The following is a 24,666-nucleotide window of genomic DNA, read 5'->3' as shown; positions in this document are numbered from 1 at the left end:
ATAGAACCTACAATACTTGCAAGACTCCTACGTTGCTCTGCTTAGATAACTCATGTGTGTGCCTAGCATGATGTAAGCTGTGCTAAGAGGTTACCTGGAAGATGGGTGATTACCTAGAAGGTGCTGGGAGTACAGAATTTTAGGCAGATGATGAGGTGGTGAGAATCGCAGTTGTCCACGGTGAATGAGACAGTTTCCTGCAGGCTGTATCACAGAGAGAAGCTGGAGTCATCACCTTGCCTTGCTGCAGATTCAGCCCCGGTTCCAGCAGTTGCCAGAAACCCAGAGCCTGGAGATGGGTTCCTGTCCTGAGGCACAAGACTCATCTGACATGCCTGCCTTATGTTTCTCTCTTAGATGCTACCATCCCTCCCTAATGTCCTCCAGAGGACCAGAGAATCACTGTATCTTCAGAATAAATGCTGGATGCCCCTCCCGTACCACTCAGTTCACTCCCACCCAAGGAGATGTTTTTTGGGGAGTGGGGATGATGCTCAGGAGAGCACTTATAGGTACATCTCATAATCACAGCACCCAGACACTGCAGGCTGTATGCTCACAGGCAGAGACTAAGAGTCGGGAGGGGTATGCATCCTAGGGCAATAGAACCCTGGAGCCTCTGTGCCAGGGGAGGGTGCCAGGGAGGAGAGTGGACTGGTCCAGAGATTTAAGGCTCAGTCAGCTACTTTAAAGGTGGACCAGAAGCAGCCCAGTGTAGTGTTGAGGGCTTATATACCAAATATTTGAGGATGGATGAAGACTGTTTTTACAATCAAGACATTTAATAAAGACCAACATGGTAAAGACCATCACTTCATGGGAAATAGGTAGGGAAACAATGGAAACAGTGAGAGACTTAATTTTGGGGGGCTCCAAATTCACTGCAGATGGTGACTGCAGCCATGGAATTAAGATACCTGCTCCTTGGAAGAAAAGCTGTGACCAACCTAGACAGCATATTAAAAAGCAGAGACATTACTTTGCTGACAAGGGCTTCCCTGGTGGATTAGAGGGTAAAGCGTCTGCCTGCAATTTCGGAGACCTGGGTTCAATGCCTGGGTGTGGAAGATTCCCTGGAGAAGGAAATGGCAACCCACTCCAGTACACTTGCCTGGAAAATTCCACGGACAGAGGAGCCAGGTAGGCTACAGTCCATGGGGTCGCAAAGAGTCGGACACGACTGAGTGACCCATTTGTTTGTACTTTGCAGACAAAGGTCCGTCTAGTCAAAGCTATGGTTTTTCCAGTAGTCATGTATGGATGTGAGAGTTGGACTGTAAAGAAAGCTGAACACTGAAGAATTGATGCTTTTGAACTGTGGTGCTGGAGAAGACTCTTGAGAGTCCCTTGAACTGCAAGGAGATCAAACCAGTCAATCCTAAAGGAAATCAGTCCTGAATATTCATTGGAAGGACTGATATTGAAGCTGAATCTCCCATACTTTAGCCACCTGATGTGAAGAACTGACTCATTGGAAAAGACCCTGATGCTGGGGAAGATTGGAGGCGAGAGGAGAAGGGGAAGACAGAGAATGAGATGGTTGTATGGCATCACTGATTCAGCAGACATGAGTTTGAGCAAGCTTTGGGAGTTGGTTATGGACAGGGAAGCCTGGCATGCTGCAGTCCATGGGGTCTGCAGGAAAGAGTTGGACACTACTGAGCAATTGAACTGAACTGAACATGGTAAAATTTGCACCTTAAGTTGCATTGAGAAAGTGAATGATGATCATTTATATTTACTGATATAAAATATTAATATAATAATATATGAATATATTATTGATAACAGGAATAATTAAGAAAAGTACTGTGGCTCAATTGACACCTTTAAATACATTCATATTTTATCCACAAGCTTCCCTAGCAGCTCAGTTGGTAAAGAATCCACCTGCTTGCAGGAGACCGCGGTTCCATTCCTGGGTTGGGAAGATACCCCGGAGAAGGGATAGGCTCCCCACTCCAGTATTCTTGGGCTTCGCTTGTGGTTCAGCTGGTAAAGAATCCACCTGCAATGCGGGAGACCAGGGTTCAATCCCTGGGTTGGGAAGATCCCCTAGAGAAGCGAAAAGCTACCCACTCCAATATTCTAGCCTGGAGAATTCCATTGATTGTATAGTCCATGGAGTCACAAAGAGTCCGACACGACTGAACCACTTTCACTTTTATTTTATTCACAACAGCACGTACATACTTTGAAAAATGTTTTATGCGTGTGTTGACTTTACTGGTCTATTCCTGGCTGTCCACCTTTTGGAAGAAAACTCTCCGTGTTTGGCTGCCTTCAGTGACCTTGCGACCTGGGACGCCCATATGGGTGGAGCCTGGTCTGTGGCCCAGGCTTACAGCGATGTGCTGGGCCAATCAGAGCCCTTGATCTAGAATTAGAAGTAACACGCCTGGAGGTGAGAGGCTGTTTAAAGCCTTAGGGCTGGGCAGCAATACCCACTGCAAGCTGAAACCGTTGGGGATCAAGAACCATAATGAAGCAGTGCATGAAAATGAAACAACAGGAGTATTTGTGGTAACAAAAATGAAAGCTAAGCTTTGTTGAGCCTTTTCTTTGTGCCCTGCTCAGTTCTAAGAACTTTACAGTGTAATCTCACGCAGTCCTCATAAACACCCCAAATCCCTACGAAATTTGCAGATAAGAATAAAGCACAGAGAGGGTAAGGAACTTGGTCAAGGCCCACAGCTAGGAGGTGGCACATCTGGGATTGGAGCCCAGGCTACCTCTTGTCCTCTCCTGCCACTCCAGGAAGCAGGACTGGCAGCCCTCGGGCCGTGAAGGGAGACAGCGACTCTGTGTAGCCACCTTGATTTCCTGAGTCTGAATGTCTTGATCTGTGGTTTCCCTTGCCACAGGATTCCCTGGCAGTGCCCCACCCTCCTCCAGGTAGACTGGGTCTCTGCTTCTTGCTTCAGATGGAAACTCTAAGCGGAGACAGTTAAGGTGCACACAAGGGTTCATGTCCCTTTGTGTCTCTTGGGACCCCAGAGTATGAAGCGGCAGGGCCCTGAGACCTTCAGTAAGTCCGGTCCATCTTGCCCCCCACCTCCAGCCCCACCTAGGGATGATGATCTGAGGCTGGGGGCTGGAGCTGTCCCCACTTAGGGGAACAGCTGCCCCGTGGCCTGGGCAGGGTTTGGACAGACTTGCTTGAATTCCCTTCACAGACTTCCTTAGATGTGGACTTTTTTTACCCTTTTTTAAAGCTGTGGGTCGAGTGAGGCTATTAACCCTGAAGTTGCGTTCTGTTTCCAACTGACTTGGGTGAACTGCCCTGATGACTTTATTACCAAAATGCAGCAGGAATCCGCTCAAAAGTGATGGTACAAGTGCTGCCACCTACTGGAGGAAAATTAACAGTGTCAAAAAGAAGAGAGCACTTTGCCAACAAAGGTCTGTATAGTCAAAGCTATGGTTTTTCTAGTAGTCATGTATGGCTGTGAGAGTTGGACCATAAAGAAGGTTAATTGCTGAAGAACTGATGCTTTTGAACTGTGGTGCTGGAGAAGACTCTTGAGAGTCCCTTGGACAGCAAGGAAATCAAAACAGTCAGTCCTAAAGGAAATCAACCCTGAATATTCATTGGAAGGAATGATACTGAAGCTGAAGCTCCAATACTTTGGCCACCTGATGCGAAGAGCTGACTCATTGGAAAAGACCCTGATACTGGGAAAGACTGAGGGCAGGAGGAGAAGGGGGTGGCAGAGGATGAGATGGTTAAATAGCATCAGCGATTCAATAGACATGAGTTTGAGCAAACCCCAGGAGATGGTGGAGGACAGAGGAGCCTGTCATGCTGCAGTCCATGGGGTTGCAAAGAGTCAGACATGACTTAGCGACTGAACAACAACTTTGTTTTATATACGTGGATGATTGGATATAGAAATAAAAATAGATATAGGTGTATATGTATGTGTGTGTGCATACAGATGTATACTCCCTAGCTTCATCCTTTGTAAGGGACTGGAAATAATGATGGTAGCTATGAGTATACTAGTCTCTGGATCTTGGTTTCTAAGTACCATTTCCAAGTGAAAAACAATTAGGGCTCCTTGGAGAACTGGCTGATTCTAGGGCTGGAGCAGTGAAAATATAAATGAATACAGAAGATTTTGCAGTGCTAGAAAAAGTGCTCAGAAATGGTGTGTGCGTATGTTTGTGTGTGTTAGTCACTCAGTCGTGTCTAACGTTTTGCGACCCCATGGACTGCAGCCCATAAGGTCCTCTGTCCATGGAATTCTCCAGGCAAGAATTCTGGAGTCACTTGCCATTTCCTTCTCCATGGGATCTTCCCAACCCAGGAATGATGAGGATATTATTAAAAAAACATAGGATTCACATTGAAGGGGTTCCCAATGGCCAGATCTGAGACAATTTTAGTAACAAAATAAATAATAATAGTAATAAATAATAACTCATGGAATAAAGAATATATCCATGACTCTATATACATATAAATAAATAATTTCATAAATAAATAAATGAAGTGAAGCCTCGTACAATAGAATTCCAATGAATAAATATAGAAGGAATGATGGAAATAGGAAATTGCTGTTTGGCTAACCCCACAGTGGCTTCCCTGGTAGCTCAGATGGTATAGACCACCTATAATACAGGAGACCTGGATTCAATCCCTGGGTTGGAAAAATCCTCTGGAGAAGCGAATGGCTCCCCACTCCAGTGTTTTTGTCCGAAGAAGTCCATGGACAGAGAAGCCTGGGTGGGCTATAGGCCATGTTGTCACAGAGTCAGACACGACTGAGCGACTAACACTAACCTCACCATAATTGTTGCAGGCAAGAACCACTGATGTGTGCTAGAATTAGTGGGTAAAAGTATAATGAAAAAAAAAAAAGTTTCTCTTTATAGTCTCAAGATATCTCCACACAAAATACTTATTAATTACAAAGGGGAAAAAGGTAACTTTGCCATGGATAAATCTGATAGACACCACCGTATCCAAGGGGTAAAAGTTCCTATCAGCAGAAATGAGATTTATGGGCATCACGTTCCTTCTGGTGCGATGTGCTGAGAAGACAACATTCCTTCTGGGGGCTTCCCCGGTGGTCCAGTGGTTAAGACTCCACAGTCCCAATGGAGGGGGCACGGGTTCAGTTCCTGGTCAGGGAAGTAACATCTTGCAAATAAGTGAAGTTAAAAAAAAATCACTTCTGTAGGCATTTGTGCCAAAAATGAAAAACCTCAGTCTAATTCTGGAAAAGCACCAGACACACCCAAAATGAGGAACATTCTGCAGAGCAACTGGCCACTGCTCTTCAAAAGTGCTGTGATCAGGAAAGACAAAGTTTGAGGGAACTGTCCCAGACTGGAGGAGGCTAAGGAGACATGGTAACTCAGCGACCTGTGTGAGACTGCATGGGATCCTGGGGAGAAGAAGAATCCAGGGGCAGTGGACAAAGTTGGAATACCAGCTGAAGATAAGTTAGTAGTGCTGTATCAGTGTTCATATCCTGCATGCGTGCTAAGTCACTTCAGTCACATCCCACTCTGGGACCCTATGGACTGTGACCCCTCAGGCTCCTCTGTCCAGGGCATTCTCCAGGCAAAATACTGCAGTGGGTTGCCATGTCCTCCTCCTGGGGCTCTTCCCACCTGGGGACTGAACTCACATCTCACTGTGTCTCCTGCACTGCAGGCGGTTCTTTACCACTACCTGGGAATTCCTGTTCATATTCTGGTCTTGATAATTATGCTCGGTTATAGAAGATGTTAACATTTGGAAGAGCTTTGTGAAGTGTATTTAGGCATTTTTCTTACTATTTTTGCAAAGTTTCTCAAGTCTAAAATTATCTCAAAATGAAAAATAAAATTAAAAACAAGATTGTGTGAAATATACATACATAATGATTTTTAAAAGGCGTTGCACAAAGTATTATATAGAGAATGAGTAAACAACAAGGTGCTACTGTATAGCACAGGAAACTATATTCAATGTCCTGTGATAAACCATAATGGAAAAAAATATAAAGAAAAATATGTTTTGCTCGCTCAGTCATGTCTGACTCTTGGTGATCCTATGGACTGTAACCCACTAGGCTCCTCTGTCCATGGGATTTTCCATGCAAGAGAACTGGAATGAATAGCCATTCCCTTCTCCAGGAGATTTTCCCAACCCAGGGATCAAACTCGGGTCTCCTGCATTGCAAATAAATTCTTTACCATCTAAGCCTGGTACTAGTGGTAAAAAAGAAAAAAAAAAATGTATAACTGAATCACATTGCTGTACAGCAGAAATGAACACAAGACTGTAAATCAACTGTACTTATAATTTTTTTTTAAAAAGGCATTACAATGTGTATCAGGTTTCTGATTATCCCAAGTTTGAAACCTCCCTTAAGCCAGAGCCCAATCTGTGAGATGAAAACCTCTACTTTTATCACAACACAGAAGTAGAAAGAAGGGAAGTATTGGGGCACATATTGAGCAAGACACACGTAGATATTCACACGACGTTTTAGTGGAATTGTAGAACACACTGTGGGGCTTCCGTGGTGGCCCAGATGATAAAGAAACCACCTGAAATGCAGGAGACCAGGTTTGATCTGTGTGTTGGGAAGATCCCCTGGAGAAGGGAATGGCTACCCACTCCAGTATTCTTGCCTGAAGAATTTCACGAACCGAGGAGCCTGGCGGGCTGCAGTTCATGGGGTTGCAAAGAGTCGGACACGACTGAGTAACTAACATTTTCACTTTCAGAACACACCACAGACTGACCAAACCCTCCACTCCTGTTCTGGAATGTTCTGACCATTGCTCTGGCTTATGTTCCCACATTCCACAGACATCCCCAGAACTGCATGTAGCATGGTCCTGAGGATCACAGGACTTAATATTTCCCGCTTTCATAATGCTGGCCCTGGGGTGGCACAGGTAATGGGATAAAGGAAGCAGATCATGTCTGCTGAGGCATGAGATAATAGCAATGAAATGATGATGGTAGCTGAGTGATCACCTGCCAATGCTCTGATGCTTAATCCGACCCCTAGAGGAAGGGTCTCTTACTATACACAGTTTACAAAGAGGGTGGCAGACTTGCCCAGGGTCTTCTCCTCTGACGTGCACAGCTAGTAACTTGTGGGGCTAGGATCTGAGCCCAGGAAGGCCACCTCCAGAGCCCACATGCTGATGAGTTAGAAGGTGCAGGGGGTGCGGCTGAATGCAAGGTAAGTGGGGGTTAGTCCTCCAACCCATCTTGGGTTTTTGTTGTTGGTGGTGGTTTTTTGGCTGCTCTGGGTCTTTTTAATTGTGGGACATGGGCTTAGTTGCCCCACAGCATGTGGGATCTTAGTTCCCTGGCAACCGCTGTGTTGGAAGTAGTAGTAGCAGTCGCTCAGTCGTGTCCAACTCTTTGCAGCTCCATGGACTGTTACCTGCCGAGCTCCTCTGTCCATGGGATTCTCCAGGCAAGAATACTGAAGTAGGTTGTCATTCCCTTCTCCAGGGGATCTTTTCAACCTGGGGAGTGAACCTGGGTCTCCTGCATTGCAGGCAGATTCTTTACTATCTGAGCCATTGGAAGGTGGATTCTTAACCACTGGACCACCAGGGAAATCCCTTCTCCTGGGTTTGGTAGAACTCCTCTCTGAGTTTCAGAATGGAACAGGATCAGAGCTACTCAAGCACTGGCAGGAGCTCTGGCAGCCACTCTGCAGGAGTGTGGGCTTAGCTGCAAGGGCTGGTGCCTGGACTTCCCCATGACAGCAACTCTTTTTATTATTAACCATTTACCTAGTCAGACCAGTCAATCCTAAGGGAAATCAACCCTGAATATTCATTGGAAGGACTAATGCTGAAGCTGAAGCTCCGATAGTTTGGCCACCTGATGCAAAGAGCCGACTCATTAGAAAAGACCCTGATGCTGGGAAAGATTGAGGGCAGGAGGAGAAGGGGACAAGAGAGGGCAGGAATAGTTGGATGGCATCACTGAAAGCAAGCTCTGGGACATGGTGAAGGAGAGGGAAGCCTGGTGTGCTGCAGTCCATGTAGTTGCAAAGAGTTGGACACAACTGAGCAACTGAACAACAATCCGGCCACTTAGCAGTTTCTTCTGTTAAGTACCACAGTCAGGACACTTGGAGGCTCTGATTCATGGGGGTTTCTGATACTCTCCCTTCTGGGAAAAGTCCCTCCGCATACTAGGATTGCCTAAGCCTGTTCCTACTGCTGAAAGAAGCCCCAGTGCTGACCCTGGAAGTGGAACAAGCACCCCTTCTGGGCCAGTCAGTGTAGGGTGGAGAACTGTATGTGTGCTCAGTCGCTATCATGTCTGACTCATGTCACTAAGATTTGGCTTCTCTCCCTGCCTGTCCTCTGCTTTCTGGGTGTCACAGTCTCAGCACACACTGTCCAGGCAGGGGCTCTGCTGGAAGGGTGGTGGTCAGAGGAGGCTTTCTTCCCTGAAACCTCAGCAAATATCTCACGTTGTGCATGCATGCTTAGTCGCTAAATCGCATCCAACTCTTTGCTACCTCGTGGACTTAGCCCACCAGGCTCCTCTGTCTGTGGAATTTTCCAGGCAAGAATACTGGAGTGGATTGCTATTTCCTACTCCAGGGCTTTCCAAGGGATCTTCCTGACCCAGAAATCAAACCTGCATCTCTCACATCTCCTGCATTTGCAGGCAGATGCTTTACCACTGAGCCTCACCTGGAAAGCGCAGGATGGAGGCTTAAATAGGAAGAAATTTGAACAGCCACAAACTGCCCCCTCCCCAGTTTTTCTCCCTTCTCCTCATGTTCTCTGAGAAGTAACATACATAGAAAGCAAGGGTCTGGACCAGGACTCCTGACCTTGCTGTGTGACCTTGAGCAACACCCTGCCCTCTCCGGGCTTTAGTGAACTCAGCTATGAAGGACAGGGTGAGACCCGGTGATTTCTAGGGTCCCTTCCGGCTCCTGCACTTTGCGGCGCCAGGAGCTGGTGACAAGGCAGAAGGAAGCCAGGCCCATTCCGGATGGACTTGAAGGTGTTTGCTCTGTGCTCTTGCGGAAGAGCTTGACCGAGGTGTGAGTTAGGGAGGGACTGTGGCTGCTCTGGCTGCACACAATCGGGACTGAGGTGACTCAGAAGAGAACACGCCATGTGTTAAAATAAGAGTTGGCATTTCTGAGAAGGGAAGTCCAGGAGCCGGCCAGGATGGGATTAGCTGTTGATAAGGGCCCAGCATTGTTCTTAAGTCTCCCCTGAGGTCCACACCACATCCTAGAAGAGGAGAAGCCAGGTCCTTGGACCCTGATGGGGTTGGGACAAAGTCAAGGCGTTGCTGAGAATGAGGCCCAAGGGGCGCCTGGGGCTGTGACAGGAGGAGGCAGGGGAGTGCTGTGGTGAGGAGTCAAGGCCGTCTGATCCTGAGCGCCGAGTGCCCTGACCTGTCACTTGTCCTGGGCCAGAGGAGGGTTTGAGAGGGGACGATGAACATGGACTCTGAAGGCCTAAAAATGGACAACCTGAAACAGCTGTCCAAGCCCAGCGACCCTGAGCACCCCCACCCTTTCCCCGCAAAAGTTCAGGCAAGAGCCATGAACACAGTGGGGGCAGTGGGGAGGGGAGTGCCCTCAGGTTCAAGACTCTTCAGTCTGTGAAAAACAAATGCTGACAGGAATGTGAGGAAACCACTGTTTACTTTGTTCAAGTGTTCTAGCAAATGTGTTCTAAAGTGTCTCTGCGGCAGGATGGTGAGGGAGGTGAGGCCTGGGCTATGGGAAGTGGAGACAGGAGTGAGGACCCTGCAGAGGCCACAGCGAGGAGGTCATCTCCCCCTGACTCCTGGGGAACAGACCCACAGGGAGCGGGTGCAGGCCCTCTCTAGAGTTGAAAGTGAGCGCAAAAGACGGGGCTCAGGGCGTCTTGTTGGTGCAGGAAAGGCTCAGATTTAGGGTCCCAAGAAGGGGCCTGTGTGTGTTGGGGTGGGTGGGCAGTGGGCACTGGTGACTCTCGGGGGTTGGTGAGTGGCAAGTGACAGAAACGTATAAAGCTGGCTAAGCTAAAGAGGAGTTAGAACAAGGGTCCCGCAGGACCTGAAGTTACCAAGAGGATGAGAATGGGGGCCAGGAAGTTTCTGGAACAGAGTGGGCTCAGAGTCACTGTCTCTGTCTCCTTCACCCAGGCTGCCTGGTCACCTGTCTCCATTGTCCATCCACTGACCTGGCCTCCTAGTTTGATCACTGTTGCTCAAGGACCTCAAAAAGTTCCTTCCCCACATGGTAACCACAGGCCCTGAGACTCACAAACTTTTAGATACAGAACACGAAGCAGGCTCACCAGAGGCCCTAAGGCTGAGCCCGGGATTTTAGAGACAGAGAATGTGTTCTATCCAGGCTGGCCAGGATTCCCACCCCTCCCCCACCCCCCCGCCCGCATCCCCCAACCCTCCATCTAATGGGCTCGCCAGGTGAGGCAGGTCCATAGCGACCATGTGGGATCCTCCACTTTGGCTGAGCTGTGGGTGGGGGAATTTCTTTTTTTTTTTTTAATTTTATAAAAAAAAGTTCTTTAACATCAAAACATTTTGTACTGGGGTATAGCCGATTAACAATGTTGTGATAGTTTCAGGGGAACAGTGAAGGGACTCAGTCATACGTATACATGTATCCATTCTCTCCCAACCCCCATCTGAGGGTGGGGGAAGTTCTGGATCCCAGAAATGACAGAAACAAGAGAAGATGGGGCCAAGAGGAAGAGCCAAGGAAATCTCCTGAAGCTGGGGATCCAGGTGAGGAGAAGCCCAGGAGAGAGCCGGGAGGGAAGAGAATCCAGGACATACATCCACACCCATGAATGAACTCTGTGTATTCACAGATGGTGAAGAGTGGTTTGAACTTTTTTTTTAGTTGGAGTATAGTTGATTTATAATATTGTGCCAATCTCAATTGTACAGCAAAGTGATTCAGGTATACACATATAGACATTTAAAAAATATTCTTTTCCATTATGGTTTATCACAGGATATTAAAAAAAATTTTTTTTAATTGGAGGCTAATTACTTTACAATATTGTGGGTTTTGCCATACATTCACTTGAATCAGCCATGGGTGTACATGTGTTCCCCATCCTGACCTTCCCTCCCACCTCCCTCCTCATCTCATCCTTTTGCTTTAGAACCTCCCGTAAAAAGAATCTATAACCTGACTGCCACTGATAAGCAAAAAGGTCTGATTCATCAAAGTCATCTTTCTTTTTTGTCTTTTTCTGGCTGCACCAGGTGCCATGCGGGATCTTAGTTCCCCAACCATGGATTGAACCCCTGCCGCCTGCACTGGAAGTATGGAGTCCTAACCACTGGACCACCAGGAAATTCCCCATCAAAGTCATTTTTTGCTCAAGGTAACCTCAGAGAAAGAAGTAGAGAAGTTTACGTGTGACAAATTTTTTTTTTACAGTCAGGGAGAAATTTCCTGCCTAGAAATGGGAAAGATCAAGAAATGTATACCTGCATGCATGCTCAATCTTGTCCAACTCTTTGCTACCTCATGGACTGGAGGCCGCCAGGCTCTTCTGTCCATGGAATTTCCCAGGTGAGAATAGGGAATGGGTTGCCATTTCCTATTCCAAAGAAATGTACATGTGTGTGCAAATCCCCAGACCCAAGCAATCAGAAACCTCCCATGTGTGTGCAGGGCTGTCACTCACAAGTCTCAGGACAGACAACAGGCCACACCCCCTTTCTCCATGATAGGCACCCCAATGTTTGGAGCCGGCTGATAGAAGGTAGCTTGCTCCATTTCTTAGGCCTTGGGCTCTGCCACTGGCATCTAAAAGCCTCGTGGTGCAGAGGGGTGCTTTCAATATCCCTGTTTCTGTGAGTGAAGCACCCTGCCTGGCTCCACCCTGCCTCTTACACTGGTAGGAGGTAAGATTCCTTCCCCGATAACGTGTTCAGGCAGTCAGCAGGCATTTACCATGCTCAGGAGTCTGTAAAGCACCTTGCCCGAAAGAAACTTCTAGAACTATTAAAAGACAGAGAAAGTGCTAGAAGTTCCCAACACTTGTAGGAGGTTGACTGTCTTAATTTTCTGGAACTTTCCCAATTTTAACACTGAAAAGTCTTGCATCCCAGGAAACCCCTCAGGCCTGGGCAAACTGAGCCAATGACTTACTGATGTGGCGGGCACATGGGGAAAGATGCTAAGTCACGATCAAAAAGCCCAGCTGACTGTTTCTAGCATCACACCCAAGCCTCACACCCACAGCCTTCCAGAGGCATTTCTTCCCAGAGTGCTCCTAGCTTGCATCGTTCTCAGCACTGGGCTCTACCCTCTTGGAGATGGTTGATTTTTCTCACACCCACACATGCACATACACAAGCAAAAAAAAAAAACCCCAAAAGACAGGCATTGTTTAAACTTATAGCAGGTTATATTCTAGGAAAAGGTGGTGTAAGTCAAAAAGATAAAAATTGGGTCAATTTTCCCACAGAAACAATACCATGATGAGAAAGCCTGAGCAGGAAAACTTCTATAAAAAGTTCTATCCTGGCCTTGAACAATTTCTGCAAACTTCTCTAACTTGCTAAACTTTTCTAAGTATTTCTCTGAGGTAACAAGGAGCAAAGTGTTCTCTTAGAAAAATCAGATGCCAGGAATGATTAACTGGACATTGAATACCTGTACTTTGATGTACATATACTTCAAAGGAAAAAGACAAATCAGTAATTTATCCTTGGACAGCAAGGAGATCAAACCAGTCAATTCTAAAGGAAATCAACCTTGTATATTCATTAGAAGGATTGATGCTGAAGCTGAAGCTCTAATACTTTGGCCCCCTGAGGTGAAGAGAAGACTCATTGGAAAAGACTCTGATGCTGGGAAAGATTTGAAGGCAAATGGAGAAGAGGTGGGCAGAGGATGAGATGGTTAGATAGCATCACTGACTCAATGGACATGAATCGTAGCAAATCCCAGGAGATAGTGAAGGACAGGGAAGCCTGGTGTACTGCAGTCCATGAGGTTCAAAGAGTCAGACATGACTTATCAACTCAACAATAACAACAACAACTGTTATTTTATTTGTTGAAAGGATCTCTCTGCTCAGGGTTCCCACTGAGCAGTTAGAGGAGTGGTCTTCAACCATGTCCTCAACCACCAGGGAGCCATAAAACCTGCTGATGCCTGGGTACCATCCAGAGATGCTGATGAACTAGGTTTGGGTTCCAGTGGGTGGTGGATGCACCTGGGGCCAAGAGCTTGCAGCAAGAGAAGGGGAGGAAAAGGAGGGGTGCCTGAGGTCTGGGGTCAAGTCCTAGGATCTTGAGTGCTGTAGCTGGAACACTGAGACACCTACTAACTGGAAACAAAGCCCTAGTGGTCACTGAAGTCAATCTTCTTATCTTGGGGAAATAGATCTAGAGGGATGAGGGGATGTCCCTCAGCATTTAGATGTAAAATTAGAACACAGTTTTGAAAAAAATTTTTTTAATTTAACTTTAAATAAAAATTTTTTTTTAATTTAATTAAAATTTTTTTTATTTTAAAATTTTTAATTAGAGGATGGTTGCTTTACAGTGTTGTGTTGGTTTCTCCAGACAACAACGTGAATCAGCCAATACATATATTCCCTCCCTCTTAAGCCTCCTTCTCACCCCCAGACCCTCCCCATCTCACACCTCTCAACTGTCACAAAGCCCGGGCTGAGCTCCGTGTGTTATCACATAAAGCAGCTTCCACTAGCTATCTGTTTTACACATGGTAGTGTGCATGTGTCAGCGCAACCCCCGCAGTTCGTCCCACTCCCTCCTTCTCTCTGTGTCCGCACGTCTGTTCTTACGTCTGCTGCTCCATTCCCGCCCTGTAACTAAGTTCATCAGTACCATTTTTCTAGATTCCATATATATGCGTTAATATACTTTGTTTTCTTTCTGAGTTACTTCACTCTATATAACAGGCTCTAGAGAACACAGGTACTTTGATGCTTTATCTTTTTTTTTTTGTTTTGTTTCTTTTCTTCTATTTATTTATCTTTATTTGGAGGCTAACTGCTTTACAATAGTGTGTTGGTTTCTGCCGTACATCAACATGAATCAGCAATAAGTATATATGTATGTCCCCTCTCTCTTGAACCTTCCTCCCACCCTATCGCGCCCCTCTAGGTTGTCACAGAGCACCAGTTTGAGCTCCCTGCATCAAACAGCAAATTCCCACTGGCTATCTATTTTACGTATGGTAATGTATATGTTTTCCTGCTGCTCTCTCAGTTCATCGATCGCATCCTCTCCTTCTCTTACGGTGTCCACAAGTCTTTTCTCTACATCTGCTGCTCTATCCCTGCCCTGAAAATAGGTTCAGCAGTACCGTTTTTCTAGATTCTATACTACGTGTTAATAAACAGTATTTGTTTTTCTCTTTCTGGCTTCACTCTGTAACAGACTCTAGAGAACATAGGTATTTTGACATCTTATCTTTATTCTGCTTTCACACTTTGGTGGCTTTAAAATATGCCTACATATTCCTTGAAATGCTTCCCTTTAAAAAGTGAAGTTTAATTCCTTTCCCCTTGAGTGTGGGTGGACTTCATGGCTCATTTCAAATGCGTACAGTCTGGAGGAACTGATGGCTTGTGACTTTTGAGGCCAGATCATGGGTGCTCTGTTTCTTGTATCACTCACTCTGGGGAAGTTAGCTGGCATGCCCATGAGGATACCCCTGCAGCCTGAAGGAAAGGCCGTGTGCTGACAGCAGCTCTGTGGGGGTGGCATCTTGGAAACTTCCCTGGTGGTTCAGATGGTAAAGAATCTGCTTTTCACTTTCATCTTGGAAGCAGACCCTCTGGCTCCAAGCAAGCGATCAGGTGACTGGAGTCTTGGCTCACATCTTGTCCACCCGCTGCTGGGAATCCCTGAGCCAGTACCATTCAACTAAGTCAGTCCTTAACTCCTGACCCACAGAAATGGTGAGATAGTAATGGTGAGTTTTAAGCAGCTAAGCTTTGAGGTGACTTGTTACACAGTAATTGATGACAAGTGCATGCACCACCCTAAAATAAAATCATTCAGAGTTAGTAATATCCAATTTGAGGACAAACTCTAGTGCAGGAGGAGAAAATGAATGAGAGGAATAGAAAGTATAGCAGCATTTTCCTTCTAAGGGAGGAAGGGGTTAGGGTGGTGGAGAAATCTCTGTGTATGCTATTCCCCTCTGTTGGTGGAAGCTGGATAAAGGAAAGGTGCAAACTTCAAGGTGTCTAGAAGCTCTTCAGTCTGTTGAAGCTTACAACCTAGAGTGGGTGGCTTTTGTTTTATCAGGGCTCACGAAGCAGGCCTGAAACTGAGTTGCTGTTGTTCAGTGGCTAAGTAGTGTCCAACTTTTTGCAACCCCATGAACTGCAGCACGCCAGGCTTCCCTGTCCTTCACTGTTTCCCAGAGTTTGCTCAGATTCATGTCCAATGACCTGGTAATGCTATCTAACCATCTCATCCTTTACCACCCTTTTCTCCTTTTGCCTTCAATCTTTTCCAGCATCAGTGTCTTTTCCAATGAACTGACTCTTTTCATCAGGTGGCCAAACTGAGTACAGGTGGAGAAAATGGATGGAGCAACTTTTAAGAATCATGGTGTATGACATTTCTTCATGTCATTGGTGCTAACCTCTAGGCATCCTGTGAGGTCTGTTGCATACACAGAGCCTCGAGGAAGGGGGCTGAGCTCTCCATGTGGGTCAGTGCTGAGCATGGGTGGGAATGGAGTCATGAGAGGCCCTGTGTAAGGCTGAGGGTTAAATCAGAGAGCAGAGAGAACTTGAGGGCCTCAGCATCTATCAGGTGGTCAGAAAAACAGAAGCTGTTCTGTGACCTGGGGACCCAGTCTGCAACCAGAAGTGTGAGGGGAGAAAGTGGGAGCCCTTAGAGTTCTGTGATACTCTTGCACCTGACCAAGCTTCTGGGAAAAATGGCTTCTGCTTCCCTCCTGCCGTCTAAGTCCAGGACATGATTCTCTCACTGACAAAGTCTAACCTGGGAGCACACGAGGGAGGGGACTGTGGGAAGCAGCTTCCAGCCCAGGTGGCAGGGTGATACGTCAGGGTTAGCACTGGACTTCCCAATATACAAGCCTGGGGAAGCTGCCACTGAGGGCTGGGTTACGCGGGGATGTTCCCTTTTACTTGGTATAAAGGCAGCAAACAGTCCTAGTTGCTATTTACTTGCCAAATATATCTTCAAGAAATTTCCAGAGAGAGGTCTTCATGTTGACCAGAAACTGTTGCCCAGGAAGTGAGTGGTCATGTGGTTGGTAACACAAGGCTCCCAGGTGACAGCCTGTGGACACCTAGCCTCTACCCACAATTCTAAACTTTCCTCAGCCACTCCTTCACTGAATGCTTTAATGTCTGGCCTATGTGGAAAACATTTCTTCAGCTCATTGGAGACCCTTATCTTTATTAGGGAAACTTTGCCTGCTAGGTCTGCTTTTGGTGATTCTCAGAGAGTGAGTGTATTCATGATTCTGAGAATACTCATTTCAGAGTCTGTCTGTTAAGGATCTGTGGTGTTAGAAGTGAATGGTTTCTGGGATTTCCCTGGTGGTCCAGTGGCTAAACTTCTGCACTCTGAAAGCAGGGGGCCTGGGTTTGATCCCTGGTCAGGGAACTAGATCCCACATGCCACAGTTAAGAGTTCACAAGCTGCAACTAGACGATTCTGCATGCCTCTACTAAGACCTGGTGCAGCCAAATAAATTTAAAAAGAAAAAAGAAGTGAATGGGTTCTGAGCAGTCAGTGCTTCATTTAACCAAAGATATAGGGTTGCTGGTTTGGAATGTGTGGGAACAAAGATTGGGAACAAAGAGTCACATGGGTAGCCAGTGAAGAAAATAATTCCAGAAAAGTTTGTAAGCACTCTCTATGTAAAGGCATAGAGAGAATCATATAATACCCAAATTCAAATATTGCTTAAAATAAGGCCTAGGAATTATTGGTGCTTTTGACAGCATTGAGTTCTCGAATACCCTTCCCTCCACCCTACCTCCCACAATCCCAAAGCGTGTAAGAAAAAAATCTGTCTTCTTGAATTTGGGGCTCTGTAATTAAGAATGGATGCTAATTAGTCTCCACCTTTGCATACTTCAGGAAGAAAGGGCTGTCATGCAAATGAGTATGAGTAGCACATTTATGCTAGAGAGATTTTAATTTTTGAAGTTTAATTTCAAGCTTGCCAGAAGTACCTACTTGAAGCCCTACCACTAGCCCAAAAGAAAGATGCCCTTCTTTCCTTCCTTAAGACACCTGGCTGTCACCCGCCAGAAATCTGTGATAAGTATTCGAGTTCACAATCTGTGCAATGTGAAGGGGGCCCTAGAGTTGTGCAGTGCACTTGCTGGGCTTCTGCACATGGAATCCTGGTGTGCACACAGATACGGGTCATTCAAATTCCAAAGGTTGTCTACTACAGGACATTCTACCAGCTTTCATTTGGACCTATTGAAAGTCCTTTAAAAACAAATGCTGTATTTATTTAAAAAAAAAAAAAAATCCCACCTTTCATTCTCTCCTACTTCCTGAATCAGCTCTGCCTACTGTAATCTGATTAGCAGAAATCTACCAGGTGCCCACCCTGTCCTGTTCTTTTCAAAGGGCCAGTCACCCCCTGTGTGGACTCCTCCCATCCTCCCCCGTCTCCGGCCCTGCTGGCCATCCCCGGGCAGCGCCCCTTCCTGCGTCTGTTCCAGACCATCCAGCTGGTCTCCCTGAGGTACCTCCCCGCTCCCTCCTCCCAGGCCTGTGGGAACCTTCAAGAAAAGTGAGTCTGGAGCCCTGCTTGCCACAAGGGACTGATGAAGCTTGTGGCTGGATGCCCCAGTTTTGTGGGTGTGAGGACAGTGGGTTTGTGTGGTCGGGCCAGCTGTGAGGTCTGGTGAATGAGCTGGACCAGCAGGCAGTGTATTCAGCACCCAAGGTGCAAGTGGCCGGAAACAGCGAGGTCCCAGTAGCTGACAGCAGCAGCTGACGAGGCTACACTGCTCTCAGTGCCAATGAACAGGGTCAGAGTCCACAGGACAAAGGGTCCCTGAGAGCAGGTGACAGGTAGATGTGATCAATCCCAGGGCAGAGGCTGTGGACTCTGCTAGGCATGTCCCCTCCATGAGGAAGGTCCCACCAGGGTAAGGCACTGAGTCTAGAATGGGGCTCTGCACTGCCATCCAGTTTGTCGGTCAACTCACGTGCTAAGTTGGAAGACACCCTTGACCTTCTGAGCTTTGACATGGGATAAGGCCCACCTGGTCCATCTCAGGGGTATGTTGGGAGGCAGAGGGGGTAGGAAGTGAAGCCTGAGTGTTCATTGAAAGCAGAGATGAGTGCAGGGGTCTATGGGAAGGTGGCTGGAAATCAGGGAGCTCCAGACCAAGGTCAGGGATCCCGGTAGTGGGGTAGAAGGAAATCCGGGACTGGCCTCCTCTCAGATTTCTCCATCTGTGGTGGACGGAAGCACCCCACCTTGACCTTGGGCTATTTCTAGAGAGCTGGCCAGGCCACACTCTCCATGACGGCAGCAGCTGGCCACCTCCCCCTGGGGACTGGCTGCTCACTCTTCGGCTCCAGTTGGACCTGCTCCAGGCTGGGCTGTCACTGGGTGAGCTGTGGTAGCTGAGGGGGAGGACAGAGCCCAAGCTGGGCCCTCTGGAGAGGCCTTGTGTCTCAGGGGCACTTTAGCTCCCAAGGAGAGTAAACGATCTTGTGGGGCTGGGCCCGTAGTCACCTTAAAGAATCCCCTCTCGAGGGCAGGCTGAATAGGCCTGTGATATTCACTAGCCCCATGAGCACTACGGCCTTACGTTTACTTAGGGCATTGTTGTTGTTGTTTAGTCACTAAGTCGTGTCTGACTCTTTGCGACCCCATGGACTGTAGCCTGCCAGGTTCCTCTGTCCATGGACTTTTCCAGGTAAGAATAAAGAACAGATTTTTGGACTCAGTGAGAGAAGGAGAGGGTGGGATGATTTGAGAGAATAGTATTGAAGCATATACATTACCATATGTAAAACAGATGGCCAGTGGAAGTTTGATGTATAACACAGGGAACATAAACGCAGTGCTCTGTGATGACCTGGAAGGATGGGATGGGGAGGGAGGTGGGGGGTTCAGGGTGGAGGGGACACATGTATGTCTATGGCCAATTCATACTGATGTGTGGCAAAAACCATCACAATATTGTAAAGTAATTATTCTCCAATTAAATAAATCTAAAAAGAATAATGGAGTGGGTTGTCATTTCCTTCTCCAAGGGATCTTCCTGACCCAGGGATTGAACCCTCATCTCCTGCATTGCAGGTGGATTCTTTACCACTGAGCCTTTGCAATTCCTTCTCACTCAGTCATTCCTCCACCCAACAAATATGTATTGAGGGCCAACAGGGCCGCCCATAGAGCTTACTTGTGAATAAACAAGTAAATAATTGTGAAGAGCAAATGCAATTCCAACTTCTAGTAAAAGCTAAGAAGGAAATGAACAAACAGGGAATAGCGGTAGGGGCCTTCCGGCAGAGGTGTCATTTAAGTTGAGGCTTGAAAGATGGGAAAGGGCTAGCTATGTGAATAATGTGGGAAAGGGTTCCAGGTAGAGGGAACAGCATCTGTGAAAGCCCTGAAGCAGAAAAGAGCTCCGTGCCTCAGAGACAGCAAGGAGTCCTGGGGGACTGGATGTGTAATGAGTGAGAAAAAAGGGGTGGGAAACCCAGTCAGAGAGACAGGCAGGGATCAGATCCTGTGACCCTAAGAAAGAGTGTGGATTTTCTTTACGGATAAGAGAAACTGCCAAAAGGTTTTAAGGAAGGTGTGATAAGATCTGACTTAAGTTGCAAAGAAGGTGAAGGGAAACTAAAGAGCTTCTTGATGAGAGTGAAAGAGGAGAGTGAAAAAGCTGGCTTAAAACTCAACATTCAAAAAACTAAGATCATGGCATCTGATCCTATCACTTCATGGCAAATAGATGGGAAATAAGTGGAAACAGTGACAGATTTTATTTTCTTGGGCTCCAAAATCACTGTGGATGGTGACCTTAGCCATGAAATTAAAAGACACTTGCTCCTTGGAAGAAAATCTATGACAAATCTAGACAGCGTGTTAAAAGGCAGAGACATTTTTTGCCGACAAAGGTCTGTATAGTCAAAGCTATGGTTTTTCCAGTAGTCATATACGGATGTGAGAGTTGGACCATAAGGAAGGCTGAGCGCTGAAAAATTGATGCTTTCAAACTATGGTGCTGGAGAAGACTATTGAGAGTCCCTTGGACTGCAAGGAGGTCAAACCAACAAATTCTAAAGGAAATGAGCCCTAAATATTCATTGGAAGGACTGATACTGAAGCTCCAATTCTTTGGCCACCTGATGCAAAGATCTAACTCATTGGAAAAGACCCTGATCCTGGGAAAGATTGAAGGCAGGAGGAGAAGAGGGCAACAGAGGATGAGATAGTTGAATGGCATCACTGACTCAATGGACATGAGTTTGCAAACTCCAGGAGATAGTGAAGGACCGGAAAGCCTGTTTTGCTGCAGTTCATGGGGTCGAAAAGAGTCGAACATGACTTAGTGATTAAACAACAACAATAAAGCTGTAAAGAGGTTACTCTGCTGTGTGGTAGGAGAGAGGAGTACAAGTAGGAGGCTGCTGCAGGAGCTTGGGTGACTTGGACCAGATAGTTTATCAGACAGGATAGGCTATGTTGTGCTACAGTAACAAACAGACCTTAACCTCAGTGGCTTAACAACAAATATTTATTTTCAGGTGTTTTTTTTTTTTTGCCAGTGAGCAGGACAGCTATGCTTGTATTAATTACTCAGGGATTCAGGTTGTCAGGGTCCTCACCTCAATATGATTTCCATAATGCCCATGGCAGGAGGAAGGGATGTGTACTGGTTCTTGAAATTCCCCACCAGAAGTGACAGATGCTTCGTCTTCTCACATGTAAGAAGTAAGTCACACAGGCATGCCTAACTTCAAATAGGCTGGAAAAGTGCTATCATCCCATGTCCCCAGGAGAAGAAAACCCGGACCACACTGATGACCCATCCAAACTGTGAGAGTGAAGTTGGAGAAAGTGAATAAATTCAAGATATGTTTGGAAGGAAAAGTAACAGGTCTTACTGATGAGTGATGTATAGAGAGATGGGGAGCAGAGGGCAGAGTCTAGATGATATTCCAGGTTCCTGGTTGAAATGTTCCTGGTTTAACATCTGTGTATGTTTGCACTTGCTAAGGCATATAATGGCTTTGAGTGGGGACCAGAATACAAATGTTGGACACGTCAAGGATGGTAACTGAATTATGCAAGCTTTCTGGAGCTCAGAAAAGAGGTTTAGGCTGGATACAAATTTGGGTGTCATCAAAAAAGTAGTGAAGAACACCTTGGGAGTGGATGGGCTCACTTCAGGGAAAGGTGCAGGCAAGTGAGAGGGTGCAGGATTGAGCCCTGGGACCCCATCACCATGAGGTTGAGGGGAGGATGAGCAGCCAGCCAAGCAGAAGACGAGAAGCCCAAGGAGTATGCACCATAGTCAGAAGACAGCTCAGGGATTTTAGAAGCGGGAGAGGCTGCTAAAAAGTGTCGTCTGAAGGAGTAGGAAAGTGACCTTGGATGTGACACAAGCAGTTTTTGCTCCACTGGTGGAAGCGAAAGCCCCTTTAGTGTGGGTTAAGACATGAAGTGGGTAGACCAGGAAGTGGGTACGCCAATCCAGGGGAGGAGTGTAGCCTGACTCAGCCTGGATGATGTTTCTTCCCTGTCCCATGTCTCTCTTCAGACAAGCCTTTCCCAAGATGGTGGCCTCAGCTTGAGCCCCACTTCCTTTGTGCAGGAAAGAGTATGTGTTTCTTGCCCAGGAATCTCGGCAGGATTGTCACTGCTTGTGCTGGATCCTTTTTTTTGACCTTTGCCTGAACTAATCCCAGAGCCAGGGAATTCAGGGCCCTGAATGTTCCACCCTGGACTGTGCTGCTCATGCCCTCTCACTCTCCCCCACCTCAGCTAAGGGTGGGGTCCATGACCCCAGAAATTCCATTAAAACACAAATTCCAGAAGATGAGTTGATACTGGGCAGCAAAAATAAAGTTGTATCTGAATGTTGCATGTCTAAGTTAATGTTTTACTGTACTATTTTTAAAAAGTTTTTCTTTCTTTCTTTCTTTCTTTCTTTACGGCTGTGCTGGGTTTTCATTGCTATGTGCAGGCTTTCTCTAGCTGTGGCGAGTCGGGGCTACTCTCTAGTTGCGGTGTGTGGGTTTCTCATTGTAGTGGCTTCTCCTGTTGCAGAGCACAGGATCTAGGGTACTGGGGGTTAAGTAGCTGCGGCCAGTCTGATTCTGATCCTTTCTCACATGTCTGTTTCTCCTCTCTGAAGCCTGTCTGATCTCCCGTTGGTTCCCCAGTGCTCTCCAGTGTCACAACACTACACTTTGGTGTAGCTCCATTTTAATTTGTCTGGCTATATACCAGCCCCTTTAATCCAGAAATGTATATCCTTTATTTAGTTCTGAGTTATTTTCTTAATTTGTTTATTTACTGGTTCCTTCCTTTTGTTTTTTTTTTTCCCCTGATCTCTCTTTCTAGAAGTCAGAGTGATTTGGATGTTGGACTTCCTATTCTGATTTCTCCAATTTTCTCTTTTTGTCTTTTTGTTCTACTTCTGGGAAATTTCCTCAGTGTTTTTTTCTTTTTGTTGAATTTTTCAATGCTACTATCATTTTCCCATCTTTGTAATCTTAAAAATATTCTCTTAATGAAAATGCAGAGATCACAACAGACAACACAGAATACAAAGGATCATAAGAGACTACTATCAGCAATTATATGCCAATAAAATGGACAACGTGGAAGAAATGGACAAATTCTTAGAAAAGTACAACTTTCCAAAACTGGACCAGGAAGAAATAGAAAATCTTAACAGACCCATCACAAGCACGGAAATTGAAACTGTAATCAGAAATCTTCCAGCAAACAAAAGCCCAGGTCCAGATGGCTTCACAGCTGAATTCTACCAAAAATTTAGAGAAGAGCTAACACCTATCCTACTCAAACTCTTCCAGAAAGTTGCAGAGGAAGGTAAACTTCCAAACTCATTCTATGAGGCCACCATCACCCTAATACCAAAACCTGACAAAGATGCCACAAAAAAAAGAAAACTATGGGCCAATATCACTGATGAACATAGATGCAAAAATCCTTAACAAAATTCTAGCAATCAGAATCCAACAACACATTAAAAAGGTCATACACCATGACCAAGTGGGCTTTATCCCAGGGATGCAAGGATTCTTCAATATCCACAAATCAATCAATGTAATACACCACATTAACAAATTGAAAAATAAAAACCATATGATTATCTCAATAGATGCAGAGAAAGCCTTTGACAAAATTCAACATCCATTTATGATAAAAACTCTCCAGAAAGCAGGAATAGAAGGAACATACCTCAACATAATAAAAGCTATATATGACAAACCCACAGCAAACATTATCCTCAATGGTGAAAAATTGAAAGAATTTCCTCTAAAGTCAGGAACAAGACAAGGGTGCCCACTTTCACCATTACTATTCAACATAGTTTTGGAAGTTTTGGCCACAGCAATAAGAGCAGAAAAAGAAATAAAAGGAATCCAAATTGGAAAAGAAGAAGTAAAACTCTCACTGTTTGCAGATGACATGATCCTCTACATAGAAAACCCTAAAGACTCCACCAGAAAATTACTAGAACTAATCAATGAATATAGTAAAGTTGCAGGATATAAAATCAACACACAGAAATCCCTTGCATTCCTATACACTAATAATGAGAAAACAGAAAGAGAAATTAAGGAAATAATTCCATTCACCATTGCAATGAAAAGAATAAAATACTTAGGAATATATCTACCTAAAGAAACTAAAGACCTATATATAGAAAACTATAAAACACTGGTGAAAGAAATCAAAGAGGACACTAATAGATGGAGAAATATACCATGTTCATGGGTTGGAAGAATCAATATAGTGAAAATAAGTATACTACCCAAAGCAATCTATAGATTCAATGCAATCCCTATCAAGCTACCAACGGTATTCTTCACAGAGCTAGAACAAATAATTTCACAATTTGTATGGAAATACAAAAAACCTCGAATAGCCAAAGCTATCTTGAGAAAGAAGAATGGAACTGGATGAATCAACCTGCCTGACTTCAGGCTCTACTACAAAGCCACAGTCATCAAGACAGTATGGTACTGGCACAAAGGCAGAAATATTGATCAATGGAACAAAATAGAAAGCCCAGAGATAAATCCACGCACATATGGACCCCTTATCTTTGACAAAGGAGGCAAGAATACACAATGGATTAAAGACAATCTCTTTAACAAGTGGTGCTGGGAAAACTGGTCAACCACTTGTAAAAGAATGAAACTAGAGCACTTTCTAACACCATATACAAAAATAAACTCAAAATGGATTAAAGATCTAAATGTAAGACCAGAAATTATAAAACTCCTAGAGGACAACATAGGCAAAACACTCTCTGACATACATCACAGCAGGATCCTATATGACCCACCTCCCAGAATATTGGAAATAAAAGCAAAAATAAATGGGACCTAATTAAACTTAAAAGCTTCTGCACACAAAGGAAACTATAAGCAAGGTGAAAAGGCAGCCTTCAGAATGGGAGAAAATAATAGCAAAT

The 24,666-nt window shown here is 45.6% G+C and overlaps 1 long non-coding RNA gene across 1 annotated transcript in view; it reads right to left on the bottom strand.

The window, feature by feature from the left end:
- Positions 1 to 1,986: 1,986 nt before the first annotated feature.
- Positions 1,987 to 24,666, bottom strand: part of LOC139185782 (uncharacterized) — a 38,102-nt gene continuing 15,422 nt past the window's right edge. The window contains exon 4 of the long non-coding RNA XR_011569284.1: positions 1,987 to 2,377. This is a non-coding gene — a long non-coding RNA (uncharacterized lncRNA). The remainder of the gene's footprint in view (positions 2,378 to 24,666) is intronic.

This window comes from Bos indicus, chromosome 11, assembly GCF_029378745.1.
Source record: "Bos indicus isolate NIAB-ARS_2022 breed Sahiwal x Tharparkar chromosome 11, NIAB-ARS_B.indTharparkar_mat_pri_1.0, whole genome shotgun sequence".
NCBI classification, from domain to species: Eukaryota; Metazoa; Chordata; class Mammalia; order Artiodactyla; family Bovidae; genus Bos; species Bos indicus.
Note: the sequence above shows the minus strand (reverse complement) of the source record. Positions and strands in the feature narration are given on the sequence as shown.